This window comes from Camelina sativa, chromosome 19 (genome assembly GCF_030686135.1).
Source record: "Camelina sativa cultivar CO46 ecotype springtype chromosome 19, ASM3068613v1".
In the NCBI taxonomy this organism is placed as follows: domain Eukaryota; kingdom Viridiplantae; phylum Streptophyta; class Magnoliopsida; order Brassicales; family Brassicaceae; genus Camelina; species Camelina sativa.
In genome coordinates, this window is record NC_141898.1 from 22,035,287 (window position 1) to 22,051,833 (window position 16,547).

A 16,547-nucleotide genomic window follows, 5' to 3' on the forward strand; every position below is an offset into this window, starting at 1 on the left:
GCTTCCAATCAATGTTTTCTCGGTTTTAGCCTGTTTTCTCGGTTTAAGCATGTTTTGGGATAAAACGGGTTTAAGTGTTGTCTAAACACTCCAAATACATCCCAAACTCTTACAATTAGTCAAATGCATTGGATTGTCACATATTAAGATCCTAGAAACAGTAAAAATCTGTTTACTGCTTACAATCAATGTTTTCTCGGTTTTAGCCTGTTTTCTCGATTTAAGCATATTTTGGGATAAAACGGGTTTAAGTGTTGTCTAAACACTCCAAATTCATCCCGAACATTTTCAATTAGTCAAATGCATTGGATTGTCACACATTCTGACCCTAGAAACAGTAACAAAGCTGTTTACTGCTTAGAATCAACGTTTTCTCAGTTTTAGCTTGTTTCGGGACAAAATGGGTATAACTGTTGTCTAAACACTCAAAACTCATCCCCAACTCTTACAATTAGTCAAATGCATTGGATTGTCATACATTCTGACCCGAAAAACAGTAACAAAGCTGCTTACTTCTTAGAATCAATGTTTTCTCGATTTTAGCCTGTTTTGGGATAAAACGGATTTAAGTGTTGTCTAAACACTCCAAATTCATCCCGAACTCTTACAACTAGTCAAATTCATTGGATTGTCACACATTATGACCCTAGAAACCGTAACAAAGCTGTTTACTGCTTCCAATTAAGTTTTTCTCGGTTTTAGCCTGTTTTCTCGGTTTAAGCATGTTTTGGGATAAAACGAGTTTAAGTGTTGTCTAAACACTCCAAATTCATCCCGAACTCTTACAATTAGTCAAATGCATTAGATTGTCACACATTATGACCCTAGAAACAGTAACAAAGCTGTTTACTGCTTACAATCAATGTTTTCTCGGTTTTGGCCTGTTTTCTCGGTTTAAGCATGTTTTGGGATAAAACGGGTTGAAGTGTTGTCTAAACACTCCAAATACATCCCAAACTTTTACAATTAGTCAAATGCATTGGATTATCACACATTCTCACCCTAGTAACAGTCACAAAGCTGTTTACTGCTTACAATCAATGTTTTCTCGGTTTTAGCCTGTTTTCTCGGTTTAAGCATGTTTTGGGATAAAACGGGTTTAAGTGTTGTCTAAACACTCCAAATTCATCCCGAACTCTTACAATTAGTCAAATGCATTGGATTGTCACACATTCTAACCCTAGAAACAGTAACAATGCTGCTTACTGCTTATAATCAACGTTTTCTCAGTTTTAGCTTGTTTCGGGACAAAATGGGTAAAAGTGTTGTCTAAAAACTCCAAATTCATTCCGAACTCTTACAATTAGTTAAATGCAATGGATTGTCATACATTCTGACCCTAGAAACAGTAAGAATGCTTCTTACAGCTTAGAATCAATGTTTTCTCGGTTTAAGCCTGTTTTGGGATAAAACGGTTTACGTGTTGTCTAAACACTCCAAATTCATCTCGAATTCTTAAAATTAGTCAAATGCATTGGATTGTTACATATTTTGACCCTAAAAAGAGTAACATATCTGTTTACTGCTTCCAAACAATGTTTTCTCTCGGTTTTAGCTTGTTTCTCATTTTAAGCATGTTTTGGGATAAAACGGGTTTAAGTGTTGTCTAAACACTCCAAATTAATCCAGAAGTCTTACAATTAGTCAAATGCATTGGATTGTCATACATGCTGACCCTAAAAACAGTAACAAAGCTGCTTACTTCTTAGAATCAATGTTTTCTCAGTTTTAGCCTGTTTTGGGATAAAACAGGTTTAAGTGTTGTCTAAACACTCCAAATTCATCCGAAACTCTTACAATTAGTCAAATGCATTGGATTGTCACACATTATGACCCTAGAAACAGTAACATAGCTGTTTACTGCTTACAATCAATGTTTTCTCGGTTTTAGCCTGTTTTCTCGGTTTAAGCATGTTTTGGGATAAAACGGGTTTAGGTGTTGTCTAAACACTCCAAATTCATCCCGAACTCTTAGAATTAGTCAAATGCATTGGATTGTTACATATTCTCACCCTAGTAACAGTAACAAAGCTGTTTACTGCTTAGAATCAACGTTTTCTCAGTTTTAGCCTGTTTCGGGACAAAATGGGTATAAGTGTTGTCTAAACACTCCAATTCATCCCGAACTTTTACAATTAGTCAAATGCATTGGATTGTCATACATTCTGACCCCAAAAACAGTAACAAAGCTGCTTACTTCTTAGAATCAATGTTTTGTCAGTTTTAGCCTGTTTTGGGATAAAACAGGTTTAAGTGTTGTCTAAACACTCCAAATTCATCCCAAACTCTTACAATTAGTCAAATGCATTGGATTGTCACACATTATGACCCTAGAAAAAGTAACAAAGCTGTTTACTGCTTCCAATCAATGTTTTCTCGGTTTTAGCCTGTTTTCTCGGTTTAAGCATGTTTTGGGATAAAACGGGTTTAAGTGTTGTCTAAACACTCCAAATACATCCCAAACTCTTACAATTAGTCAAATGCATTGGATTGTCACATATTAAGATCCTAGAAACAGTAAAAATCTGTTTACTGATTACAATCAATGTTTTCTCGGTTTTAGCCTGTTTTCTCGATTTAAGCATATTTTGGGATAAAACGGGTTTAAGTGTTGTCTAAACACTCCAAATTCATCCCGAACATTTTCAATTAGTCAAATGCATTGGATTGTCACACATTCTGACCCTAGAAACAGTAACAAAGCTGTTTACTGCTTAGAATCAACGTTTTCTCAGTTTTAGCTTGTTTCGGGACAAAATGGGTATAACTGTTGTCTAAACACTCAAAACTCATCCCCAACTCTTACAATTAGTCAAATGCATTGGATTGTCATACATTCTGACCCGAAAAACAGTAACAAAGCTGCTTACTTCTTAGAATCAATGTTTTCTCGGTTTTAGCCTGTTTTGGGATAAAACGGATTTAAGTGTTGTCTAAACACTCCAAATTCATCCCGAACTCTTACAACTAGTCAAATTCATTGGATTGTCACACATTATGACCCTAGAAACCGTAACAAAGCTGTTTACTGCTTCCAATTAAGTTTTTCTCGGTTTTAGCCTGTTTTCTCGGTTTAAGCATGTTTTGGGATAAAACGAGTTTAAGTGTTGTCTAAACACTCCAAATTCATCCCGAACTCTTACAATTAGTCAAATGCATTAGATTGTCACACATTATGACCCTAGAAACAGTAACAAAGCTGTTTACTGCTTACAATCAATGTTTTCTCGGTTTTGGCCTGTTTTCTCGGTTTAAGCATGTTTTGGGATAAAACGGGTTGAAGTGTTGTCTAAACACTCCAAATACATCCCAAACTTTTACAATTAGTCAAATGCATTGGATTATCACACATTCTCACCCTAGTAACAGTCACAAAGCTGTTTACTGCTTACAATCAATGTTTTCTCGGTTTTAGCCTGTTTTCTCGGTTTAAGCATGTTTTGGGATAAAACGGGTTTAAGTGTTGTCTAAACACTCCAAATTCATCCCGAACTCTTACAATTAGTCAAATGCATTGGATTGTCACACATTCTAACCCTAGAAACAGTAACAATGCTGCTTACTGCTTATAATCAACGTTTTCTCAGTTTTAGCTTGTTTCGGGACAAAATGGGTAAAAGTGTTGTCTAAAAACTCCAAATTCATTCCGAACTCTTACAATTAGTTAAATGCAATGGATTGTCATACATTCTCACCCTAGAAACAGTAAGAATGCTTCTTACAGCTTAGAATCAATGTTTTCTCGGTTTAAGCCTGTTTTGGGATAAAACGGTTTACGTGTTGTCTAAACACTCCAAATTCATCTCGAATTCTTAAAATTAGTCAAATGCATTGGATTGTTACATATTTTGACCCTAAAAAGAGTAACATATCTGTTTACTGCTTCCAAACAATGTTTTCTCTCGGTTTTAGCTTGTTTCTCATTTTAAGCATGTTTTGGGATAAAACGGGTTTAAGTGTTGTCTAAACACTCCAAATTAATCCAGAAGTCTTACAATTAGTCAAATGCATTGGATTGTCATACATGCTGACCCTAAAAACAGTAACAAAGCTGCTTACTTCTTAGAATCAATGTTTTCTCAGTTTTAGCCTGTTTTGGGATAAAACAGGTTTAAGTGTTGTCTAAACACTCCAAATTCATCCGAAACTCTTACAATTAGTCAAATGCATTGGATTGTCACACATTATGACCCTAGAAACAGTAACATAGCTGTTTACTGCTTACAATCAATGTTTTCTCGGTTTTAGCCTGTTTTCTCGGTTTAAGCATGTTTTGGGATAAAACGGGTTTAGGTGTTGTCTAAACACTCCAAATTCATCCCGAACTCTTAGAATTAGTCAAATGCATTGGATTGTTACATATTCTCACCCTAGTAACAGTAACAAAGCTGTTTACTGCTTAGAATCAACGTTTTCTCAGTTTTAGCCTGTTTCGGGACAAAATGGGTATAAGTGTTGTCTAAACACTCCAATTCATCCCGAACTTTTACAATTAGTCAAATGCATTGGATTGTCATACATTCTGACCCCAAAAACAGTAACAAAGCTGCTTACTTCTTAGAATCAATGTTTTGTCAGTTTTAGCCTGTTTTGGGATAAAACAGGTTTAAGTGTTGTCTAAACACTCCAAATTCATCCCAAACTCTTACAATTAGTCAAATGCATTGGATTGTCACACATTATGACCCTAGAAAAAGTAACAAAGCTGTTTACTGCTTCCAATCAATGTTTTCTCGGTTTTAGCCTGTTTTCTCGGTTTAAGCATGTTTTGGGATAAAACGGGTTTAAGTGTTGTCTAAACACTCCAAATACATCCCAAACTCTTACAATTAGTCAAATGCATTGGATTGTCACATATTAAGATCCTAGAAACAGTAAAAATCTGTTTACTGATTACAATCAATGTTTTCTCGGTTTTAGCCTGTTTTCTCGATTTAAGCATATTTTGGGATAAAACGGGTTTAAGTGTTGTCTAAACACTCCAAATTCATCCCGAACATTTTCAATTAGTCAAATGCATTGGATTGTCACACATTCTGACCCTAGAAACAGTAACAAAGCTGTTTACTGCTTAGAATCAACGTTTTCTCAGTTTTAGCTTGTTTCGGGACAAAATGGGTATAACTGTTGTCTAAACACTCAAAACTCATCCCCAACTCTTACAATTAGTCAAATGCATTGGATTGTCATACATTCTGACCCGAAAAACAGTAACAAAGCTGCTTACTTCTTAGAATCAATGTTTTCTCGGTTTTAGCCTGTTTTGGGATAAAACGGATTTAAGTGTTGTCTAAACACTCCAAATTCATCCCGAACTCTTACAACTAGTCAAATTCATTGGATTGTCACACATTATGACCCTAGAAACTGTAACAAAGCTGTTTACTGCTTCCAATTAAGTTTTTCTCGGTTTTAGCCTGTTTTCTCGGTTTAAGCATGTTTTGGGATAAAACGAGTTTAAGTGTTGTCTAAACACTCCAAATTCATCCCGAACTCTTACAATTAGTCAAATGCATTAGATTGTCACACATTATGACCCTAGAAACAGTAACAAAGCTGTTTACTGCTTACAATCAATGTTTTCTCGGTTTTGGCCTGTTTTCTCGGTTTAAGCATGTTTTGGGATAAAACGGGTTGAAGTGTTGTCTAAACACTCCAAATACATCCCAAACTTTTACAATTAGTCAAATGCATTGGATTATCACACATTCTCACCCTAGTAACAGTCACAAAGCTGTTTACTGCTTACAATCAATGTTTTCTCGGTTTTAGCCTGTTTTCTCGGTTTAAGCATGTTTTGGGATAAAACGGGTTTAAGTGTTGTCTAAACACTCCAAATTCATCCCGAACTCTTACAATTAGTCAAATGCATTGGATTGTCACACATTCTAACCCTAGAAACAGTAACAATGCTGCTTACTGCTTATAATCAACGTTTTCTCAGTTTTAGCTTGTTTCGGGACAAAATGGGTAAAAGTGTTGTCTAAAAACTCCAAATTCATTCCGAACTCTTACAATTAGTCAAATGCAATGGATTGTCATACATTCTGACCCTAGAAACAGTAAGAATGCTTCTTACAGCTTAGAATCAATGTTTTCTCGGTTTAAGCCTGTTTTGGGATAAAACGGTTTACGTGTTGTCTAAACACTCCAAATTCATCTCGAATTCTTAAAATTAGTCAAATGCATTGGATTGTTACATATTTTGACCCTAAAAAGAGTAACATATCTGTTTACTGCTTCCAAACAATGTTTTCTCTCGGTTTTAGCTTGTTTCTCATTTTAAGCATGTTTTGGGATAAAACGGGTTTAAGTGTTGTCTAAACACTCCAAATTAATCCAGAAGTCTTACAATTAGTCAAATGCATTGGATTGTCATACATGCTGACCCTAAAAACAGTAACAAAGCTGCTTACTTCTTAGAATCAATGTTTTCTCAGTTTTAGCCTGTTTTGGGATAAAACAGGTTTAAGTGTTGTCTAAACACTCCAAATTCATCCGAAACTCTTACAATTAGTCAAATGCATTGGATTGTCACACATTATGACCCTAGAAACAGTAACATAGCTGTTTACTGCTTACAATCAATGTTTTCTCGGTTTTAGCCTGTTTTCTCGGTTTAAGCATGTTTTGGGATAAAACGGGTTTAAGTGTTGTCTAAACACTCCAAATTCATCCCGAACTCTTAGAATTAGTCAAATGCATTGGATTGTTACATATTCTCACCCTAGTAACAGTAACAAAGCTGTTTACTGCTTAGAATCAACGTTTTCTCAGTTTTAGCCTGTTTCGGGACAAAATGGGTATAAGTGTTGTCTAAACACTCCAATTCATCCCGAACTTTTACAATTAGTCAAATGCATTGGATTGTCATACATTCTGACCCCAATGTTAGTTTGAGAGTAGAGTAATCAAGAGATTATGGAAGAGAGTGAAATCGTGTAAAGAGTGAGGAGAGTGAACGATTGAGAGAGAGAGTGTTGGAGAAAGAGAATAAACTCTTTTCTTACTTCTATTAGTATGATACTTACAAACTATTTAAAGACATATACAAATAGGATATTCTCTTAGGATCCTATGCACACTAATATGAGGAGAAAGCGACATCTCCTTATTCTAACATGTGATCTCCTCTTCTCTCTTACAACTTGCTCCAACGGCTACAAAGGAAGGATCGAGATGAATGGCGACCGTTGGAGGATCTCTTTGGTGGATTGGGCTCATGAAGACTTCTATTTGAGGATGGCCCGTTGGTTGGACGTACGGACGTCCGTACGGTCGTACGGACAAGTGTGTGTGCCGGTTCATACTCCCCCTCAAGCTTGACTTGGGGAACTAGTCAAGCTTGACAACATAGGCACCCACCTCATTAAAAACCTTAGTATAGAAAAACCTCTTGGGAAAACTATACTTAAGGGAAAAAGAGTGTAGGCGCCAAAACAAAGCAAGTCATGGCCGAGTGAGGTTTAGGAGGCCAAGCTTAGGATGGATGTATTCACACACTTGGGGGCTCGCAGCTTTAGTCAGGACGTCTGCAAGTTGTTCTTTGCTTTCGGTATGGCAAGGTAAGACAACTCCAAGCTTGATTTGTTCTCGGACCTTATGGCAATCCACTTCAATGTGCTTGGTCCGCTCATGGAACACTGAATTGGTTGCTATATGAATGGCTGCTTCGTTATCACAGTGCATGGTGATCGGCTTTGTTGATTCTATTCCAAGATCCTTGAGTAACATCTTCAGCCACATTAGCTCCGTCGTTAGCTTCCTCATAGCTCTATACTCGGATTCGGCACTTGAGAGTGAGACGACCTTTTGCTTCTTGCTCTTCCATGTGACCAGGTTCCCTCCAAGGAACGTGCAATAGCCTGTGGTTGAGCGTCGGTCCCCACGATCTCCGGCATAGTCAGCGTCGCAGTAGCCTACCAACTCAGTGCTCTTGTTGCGTCCCATCCATATGCCTTGGCCAGGTGAGCCCTTGATGTACTTGAGGATCCGTGTCAGCATGTTCCAATGGTGCACGGTGGGGTTCTTCATATGCTGGCTCACCTGGTTCACGGCAAAGCAAATGTCAGGCCGTGTGATAGTCAAATAAATGAGCTTACCGACTAGCCGCCGGTAGAGGCTAACGTCCTCGAATGGAGCGGTGTCAAGCTCCCCCTGTCCTCCATCCTTGTAATTCTCTTCTAGGGGCGTTGTTACTGCCTTAGCTCCTAGTTTTCCTGTTTCACTCAATAAGTCTAGTGCATACTTTCTTTGAGACAACAATAACCCTTCATTTGATCTATAAACTTCTATCCCAAGAAAGTATTTCAACTCTCCAAGATCTTTAATATCAAAAACTGATTTCAAGAATGTTTTAGAGTCTTGAATACCTACCGAGTCACTTCCAGTGATGATGATATCATCAACATACACTAGAATGACTACTATACCTTTGGCGCTTGGTAAGGTGAACAAGGTGTGGTCAGCTTCGGATTTGCGAAAGCCTTTGTCAAGGAGTGTGGTGCTAAGCTTGTGATACCACGCCCTTGGTGACTGCTTCAAGCCATAGATAGCTTTGTTGAGTTTCCAGACCTTTCCCGGACCAATAGTATCCTCCAAACCTGGTGGTGGTCGCATATACACTTCATCCTCCAGTTCTCCTTGCAAGAAGGCGTTCTTCACGTCCATTTGCCAAAGTTCCCAGTCGAGGTTGGTGGCGAGAGAGAGTACAACTCGAACCGTGTGAAGCTTAGCCACCGGAGCAAACGTATCAAGATAGTCCTCCCCATACGTTTGCGTGAACCCTCGTGCGACTAGGCGGGCTTTGTGGCGTTCAATCTCCCCATTGCTCTTGTATTTGATTGTGAAGATATACCGAGAGGTGACAGCCTTCTTGCCCTTGGGTAAGTCAGCCTCGTCCCATGTATGATTTTGCACCATGGCCGTATTCTCGGCATCCACTGCATCTCTCCATACTTTGTGCTGCTTAGCCTCATCATAGGTCTTGGGGATCCAATCCTCATCAATATGGCCAAGAAACACTTGATGCTCTATCGGAAAATGAGCCAAGGTGCACACGGCCTGAATCGGATGAGCAACGGCCATGTTGTTGTAGTACACACGGGTGTTCTTCCAATGACTAGGAGGATACCTAATACGTTGGCTGCGCCGAAGAGGAACTATAGCCCCAGCTTCGGAGTTGGCTCGTCCTGGAGTAATGATCTCCTCAAGCTGTTCAGCCGTCTCCTCGGTTGTTTCGGCCGTGTTGTCCGCGAGTGACTCGGGTGCTTCCTCATGCTGCTCAGTATGGTCATCGGCATGTGTAGCAGGCTCAGGCTCAGTAAATGGCTCAGGTTGCTCTGGTGATGCTGGTCTGGCTGACTCGGTAGTGATCCGATCGTTTTCAAAACCTAGGCGCTCAAGGATTACTCGGAGGTTGCGCGTCCGATCAGATGGTGAATCAGAGAGGTTACGGAGCTCATCCCAATTCTTCTCATCGTAAAAACCTTGTTTCTCCATGAACTTGACATCACGAGATACTAGAACCCTCCTTGTTGTAGGTTCATAGCACTTATACCCCTTTTGTGTGGTAGAGTAGCCAAGAAACATAGCCTTTGTACTCTTTGCATCAAGCTTGTCTCTTAGCTCACCTGGTCGCAACACATAGCACACACAACCAAACACTCGTAAGTGATCAAATGTAGGTTTGTCATTCGTTAATACCTCAAATGGAGACACATCCTTTAGGATCTTTGTTGGTGTGCGGTTAATAAGATAACAAGCGGCTAGCACAGCATCTCCCCAAAACCTCTTTGGAACCCTTGTGTGAAACATCATAGACCTTGCTACTTCCATGAGATGCCTATTCTTTCTCTCAGCCACTCCATTTTGTTGTGGTGTGTAAGGACAGCTAGTTTGATGAAGAATTCCATGTTTGGCTAGATATTGCTTAAAGGCATGGCTTGTGTACTCTCCACCATTATCTGATCTCAAAATTTTAATCTTGGCATGAAAGTGGTTAGTGACATAATTTTGAAAATTAGTAAAGGCCTCAAGGACTCTATCCTTAGAGGGAAGTAAAGTTATCCAAGTATATTTTGATTTTTCATCAATAAAAGTCACAAAATACTTTTGATTATCTCTAGATAAGCAAGGAGATGTCCAAACATCAGAATGAATTAAATCAAAACATTTTTCATAAATAGTAATAGATTTAGGAAAAACAGCCTTGCAATGTTTACCAAGAATACAAGCCTCACACTCATCATTTTGAAAAGAAACATTAGGAAATATTAAAGATAAAGCTCTTGTGTGAGGGTGTCCTAGCCTAGCATGTAAAATAGAATCACTAGGTTTCATAATAACCGAATTAAAACAAGATACATTAGAAGATAAGTTCAAGTCCTCAAGCACATAGAGGTCATCCTTGGATCCTCCTTGACCAAGAACCTTACTTGTCTCAATATCCTGAAAATGAACATTGTTAGGACCAAATATAGCATAACAATTTAAATCAGTAGTGGCTCTCTTAACTGATAGCAAGTTAGAAGTAAAGTTTGGCATATAAAATGCCTTAGTCTCCTTATCAAATAGTTTCAAGTTTCCAATGCCTTTAACTGGTACTTTCTCACCATTTGCTATTATCACATTACCATTAGCAGGTTTAATATCACTAATTAGCCTAGAATCACTAATCATGTGATGGGATGCACCAGAATCAACTATGAGGGGTTTAATTTTGTTTGAGGCAAGAAACGCCTTACCGGTGGCCTCTTTGATGGCTTTGATGAGCGCATCAAGGTCGGACCGCCTTACCAGCTCGGACGATGCTGCAGCAAGAGCAGTTCCACTGGTCACTTGTTGAGGTTGCTCAGAGATTGATGACTCCCCCATGGCTACTGCTTGATGAGCTCTCGGTGGTCCTCCGCGGTTTGGTCGTCCACCTCGGATGGTACCCGGCGGTGGTGCTAGATGAGGGTGTAGAATCCAGCAGCGGCTCTTGAAGTGACCAAGCTTCTTACAATGCTCACAAAATGGCGGGTTGTTCTTGTCCTCCGGCTTGTAGTAGCCCTTGTTTGCTGATGCCGTCTCAGCTTTGTTAGCGGTCACAAGTTCTCCCTTGCCGCCAAACAATCCCATGGAGCCATGCTCCTTTTGAATTTGGTTACAGACATCATCAAGGCTAGGGAGCTTGTCCGACCGTAGAATATGCTTGATAAGGTCATTGTAGGAGGGGTTCAAGGTCAAGAGAAGGCCGAACACCTTATCTTGTTCACGCCTCTCATTCAGAATGGCCGGATCTATAGTCGCCGGCCGGAGCATCTCTAGTTCAGCCCAAAGGGACCTAAACTTCCCAAAGTGCTTGGTGAACTCCATGTCTTCTTGGTTGAGGTTGTTGATGGCCCTCTTAATCTCAAAAATTCGGTTTACATTTGTAACATTCCCAAAAACATTCTTGAGAGTGTCCCACAAGTCTTTTGCTGTCTCGCAATAAGAGTAAGCTTCAAGTATAGGTGCATCTAGGGAGTTTTGAATGATAGCTAGGACTCCCTGATCTTCTTGAAACCACTTGTTCTTCTCATCGACAAGATCCTTGCCGTCTTTGGTGGTCTCGCCACTAGGAGCTTCGCTCGTCTCAACATGGGACCAAAGTCCTCGGCCGCATAGGGCTGTCTTTGTGGTTCTAGCCCACAGTAAGTAATTCTCTCCCTTGAGAGTAACTGGAACAATGAGAGTTTTGGTAGTTTCCATGGAAAAAGATGAAGAGACCGTTGGTTAAAGCTATTGTCCAACGGTTAAAGAAAGAAGATTCAAGAACAAGAAATTTCAAGAACAAGAAAGAGAATGCGGAAGGGAGTGATGGAGATTTGAGGCAAGAACAGAATCAAATCTGCTCTGATACCATGTTAGTTTGAGAGTAGAGTAATCAAGAGATTATGGAAGAGAGTGAAATCGTGTAAAGAGTGAGGAGAGTGAACGATTGAGAGAGAGAGTGTTGGAGAAAGAGAATAAACTCTTTTCTTACTTCTATTAGTATGATACTTACAAACTATTTAAAGACATATACAAATAGGATATTCTCTTAGGATCCTATGCACACTAATATGAGGAGAAAGCGACATCTCCTTATTCTAACATGTGATCTCCTCTTCTCTCTTACAACTTGCTCCAACGGCTACAAAGGAAGGATCGAGATGAATGGCGACCGTTGGAGGATCTCTTTGGTGGATTGGGCTCATGAAGACTTCTATTTGAGGATGGCCCGTTGGTTGGACGTACGGACGTCCGTACGGTCGTACGGACAAGTGTGTGTGCCGGTTCATACCCAAAAACAGTAACAAAGCTGCTTACTTCTTAGAATCAATGTTTTGTCAGTTTTAGCCTATTTTGGGATAAAACAGGTTTAAGTGTTGTCTAAACACTCCAAATTCATCCCAAACTCTTACAATTAGTCAAATGCATTGGATTGTCACACATTATGACCCTAGAAAAAGTAACAAAGCTGTTTACTGCTTCCAATCAATGTTTTCTCGGTTTTAGCCTGTTTTCTCGGTTTAAGCATGTTTTGGGATAAAACGGGTTTAAGTGTTGTCTAAACACTCCAAATACATCCCAAACTCTTACAATTAGTCAAATGCATTGGATTGTCACATATTAAGATCCTAGAAACAGTAAAAATCTGTTTACTGCTTACAATCAATGTTTTCTCGGTTTTAGCCTGTTTTCTCGATTTAAGCATATTTTGGGATAAAACGGGTTTAAGTGTTGTCTAAACACTCCAAATTCATCCCGAACATTTTCAATTAGTCAAATGCATTGGATTGTCACACATTCTGACCCTAGAAACAGTAACAAAGCTGTTTACTGCTTAGAATCAACGTTTTCTCAGTTTTAGCTTGTTTCGGGACAAAATGGGTATAACTGTTGTCTAAACACTCAAAACTCATCCCCAACTCTTACAATTAGTCAAATGCATTGGATTGTCATACATTCTGACCCGAAAAACAGTAACAAAGCTGCTTACTTCTTAGAATCAATGTTTTCTCGATTTTAGCCTGTTTTGGGATAAAACGGATTTAAGTGTTGTCTAAACACTCCAAATTCATCCCGAACTCTTACAACTAGTCAAATTCATTGGATTGTCACACATTATGACCCTAGAAACCGTAACAAAGCTGTTTACTGCTTCCAATTAAGTTTTTCTCGGTTTTAGCCTGTTTTCTCAGTTTAAGCATGTTTTGGGATAAAACGAGTTTAAGTGTTGTCTAAACACTCCAAATTCATCCCGAACTCTTACAATTAGTCAAATGCATTAGATTGTCACACATTATGACCCTAGAAACAGTAACAAAGCTGTTTACTGCTTACAATCAATGTTTTCTCGGTTTTGGCCTGTTTTCTCGGTTTAAGCATGTTTTGGGATAAAACGGGTTGAAGTGTTGTCTAAACACTCCAAATACATCCCAAACTTTTACAATTAGTCAAATGCATTGGATTATCACACATTCTCACCCTAGTAACAGTCACAAAGCTGTTTACTGCTTACAATCAATGTTTTCTCGGTTTTAGCCTGTTTTCTCGGTTTAAGCATGTTTTGGGATAAAACGGGTTTAAGTGTTGTCTAAACACTCCAAATTCATCCCGAACTCTTACAATTAGTCAAATGCATTGGATTGTCACACATTCTAACCCTAGAAACAGTAACAATGCTGCTTACTGCTTATAATCAACGTTTTCTCAGTTTTAGCTTGTTTCGGGACAAAATGGGTAAAAGTGTTGTCTAAAAACTCCAAATTCATTCCGAACTCTTACAATTAGTCAAATGCAATGGATTGTCATACATTCTGACCCTAGAAACAGTAAGAATGCTTCTTACAGCTTAGAATCAATGTTTTCTCGGTTTAAGCCTGTTTTGGGATAAAACGGTTTACGTGTTGTCTAAACACTCCAAATTCATCTCGAATTCTTAAAATTAGTCAAATGCATTGGATTGTTACATATTTTGACCCTAAAAAGAGTAACATATCTGTTTACTGCTTCCAAACAATGTTTTCTCTCGGTTTTAGCTTGTTTCTCATTTTAAGCATGTTTTGGGATAAAACGGGTTTAAGTGTTGTCTAAACACTCCAAATTAATCCAGAAGTCTTACAATTAGTCAAATGCATTGGATTGTCATACATGCTGACCCTAAAAACAGTAACAAAGCTGCTTACTTCTTAGAATCAATGTTTTCTCAGTTTTAGCCTGTTTTGGGATAAAACAGGTTTAAGTGTTGTCTAAACACTCCAAATTCATCCGAAACTCTTACAATTAGTCAAATGCATTGGATTGTCACACATTATGACCCTAGAAACAGTAACATAGCTGTTTACTGCTTACAATCAATGTTTTCTCGGTTTTAGCCTGTTTTCTCGGTTTAAGCATGTTTTGGGATAACACGGGTTTAAGTGTTGTCTAAACACTCCAAATTCATCCCGAACTCTTAGAATTAGTCAAATGCATTGGATTGTCACACATTCTGACCCTAGAAACAGTAACAAAGCTGTTTACTGCTTAGAATCAACGTTTTCTCAGTTTTAGCTTGTTTCGGGACAAAATGGGTATAACTGTTGTCTAAACACTCAAAACTCATCCCGAACTCTTACAATTAGTCAAATGCATTGGATTGTCATACATTCTGACCCGAAAAACAGTAACAAAGCTGCTTACTTCTTAGAATCAATGTTTTCTCGGTTTTAGCCTGTTTTGGGATAAAACGGATTTAAGTGTTGTCTAAACACTCCAAATTCATCCCGAACTCTTACAACTAGTCAAATTCATTGGATTGTCACACATTATGACCCTAGAAACCGTAACAAAGCTGTTTACTGCTTCCAATTAAGTTTTTCTCGGTTTTAGCCTGTTTTCTCGGTTTAAGCATGTTTTGGGATAAAACGAGTTTAAGTGTTGTCTAAACACTCCAAATTCATCCCGAACTCTTACAATTAGTCAAATGCATTAGATTGTCACACATTATGACCCTAGAAACAGTAACAAAGCTGTTTACTGCTTACAATCAATGTTTTCTCGGTTTTGGCCTGTTTTCTCGGTTTAAGCATGTTTTGGGATAAAACGGGTTTAAGTGTTGTCTAAACACTCCAAATACATCCCAAACTTTTACAATTAGTCAAATGCATTGGATTGTCACACATTCTCACCCTAGTAACAGTCACAAAGCTGTTTACTGCTTACAATCAATGTTTTCTCGGTTTTAGCCTGTTTTCTCGGTTTAAGCATGTTTTGGGATAAAACGGGTTTAAGTATTGTCTAAACACTCCAAATTCATCCCGAACTCTTACAATTAGTCAAATGCATTGGATTGTCACACATTCTAACCCTAGAAACAGTAACAATGCTGCTTACTGCTTATAATCAACGTTTTCTCAGGTTTAGCTTGTTTCGGGACAAAATGGGTAAAAGTGTTGTCTAAAAACTCCAAATTCATTCCGAACTCTTACAATTAGTCAAATGCAATGGATTGTCATACATTCTGACCCTAGAAACAGTAAGAATGCTTCTTACAGCTTAGAATCAATGTTTTCTCGGTTTAAGCCTGTTTTGGGATAAAACGGTTTACGTGTTGTCTAAACACTCCAAATTCATCTCGAATTCTTAAAATTAGTCAAATGCATTGGATTGTTACATATTTTGACCCTAAAAAGAGTAACATATCTGTTTACTGCTTCCAAACAATGTTTTCTCTCGGTTTTAGCTTGTTTCTCATTTTAAGCATGTTTTGGGATAAAACGGGTTTAAGTGTTGTCTAAACACTCCAAATTAATCCAGAAGTCTTACAATTAGTCAAATGCATTGGATTGTCATACATGCTGACCCTAAAAACAGTAACAAAGCTGCTTACTTCTTAGAATCAATGTTTTCTCAGTTTTAGCCTGTTTTGGGATAAAACAGGTTTAAGTGTTGTCTAAACACTCCAAATTCATCCCGAACTCTTAGAATTAGTCAAATGCATTGGATTGTCACATATTCTCACCCTAGTAACAGTAACAAAGCTGTTTACTGCTTAGAATCAACGTTTTCTCAGTTTTAGCCTGTTTCGGGACAAAATGGGTATAAGTGTTGTCTAAACACTCCAATTCATCCCGAACTTTTACAATTAGTCAAATGCATTGGATTGTCATACATTCTGACCCCAAAAACAGTAACAAAGCTGCTTACTTCTTAGAATCAATGTTTTGTCAGTTTTAGCCTGTTTTGGGATAAAACAGGTTTAAGTGTTGTCTAAACACTCCAAATTCATCCCAAACTCTTACAATTAGTCAAATGCATTGGATTGTCACACATTATGACCCTAGAAACGGTAACAAAGCTGTTTACTGCTTCCAATCAATGTTTTCTCGGTTTTAGCCTGTTTTCTCGGTTTAAGCATGTTTTGGGATAAAACGGGTTTAAGTGTTGTCTAAACACTCCAAATACATCCCAAACTCTTACAACTAGTCAAATGCATTGGACTGTCACATATTAAGATCCTAGAAACAGTAAAAATCTGTTTACTGCTTACAATCAAT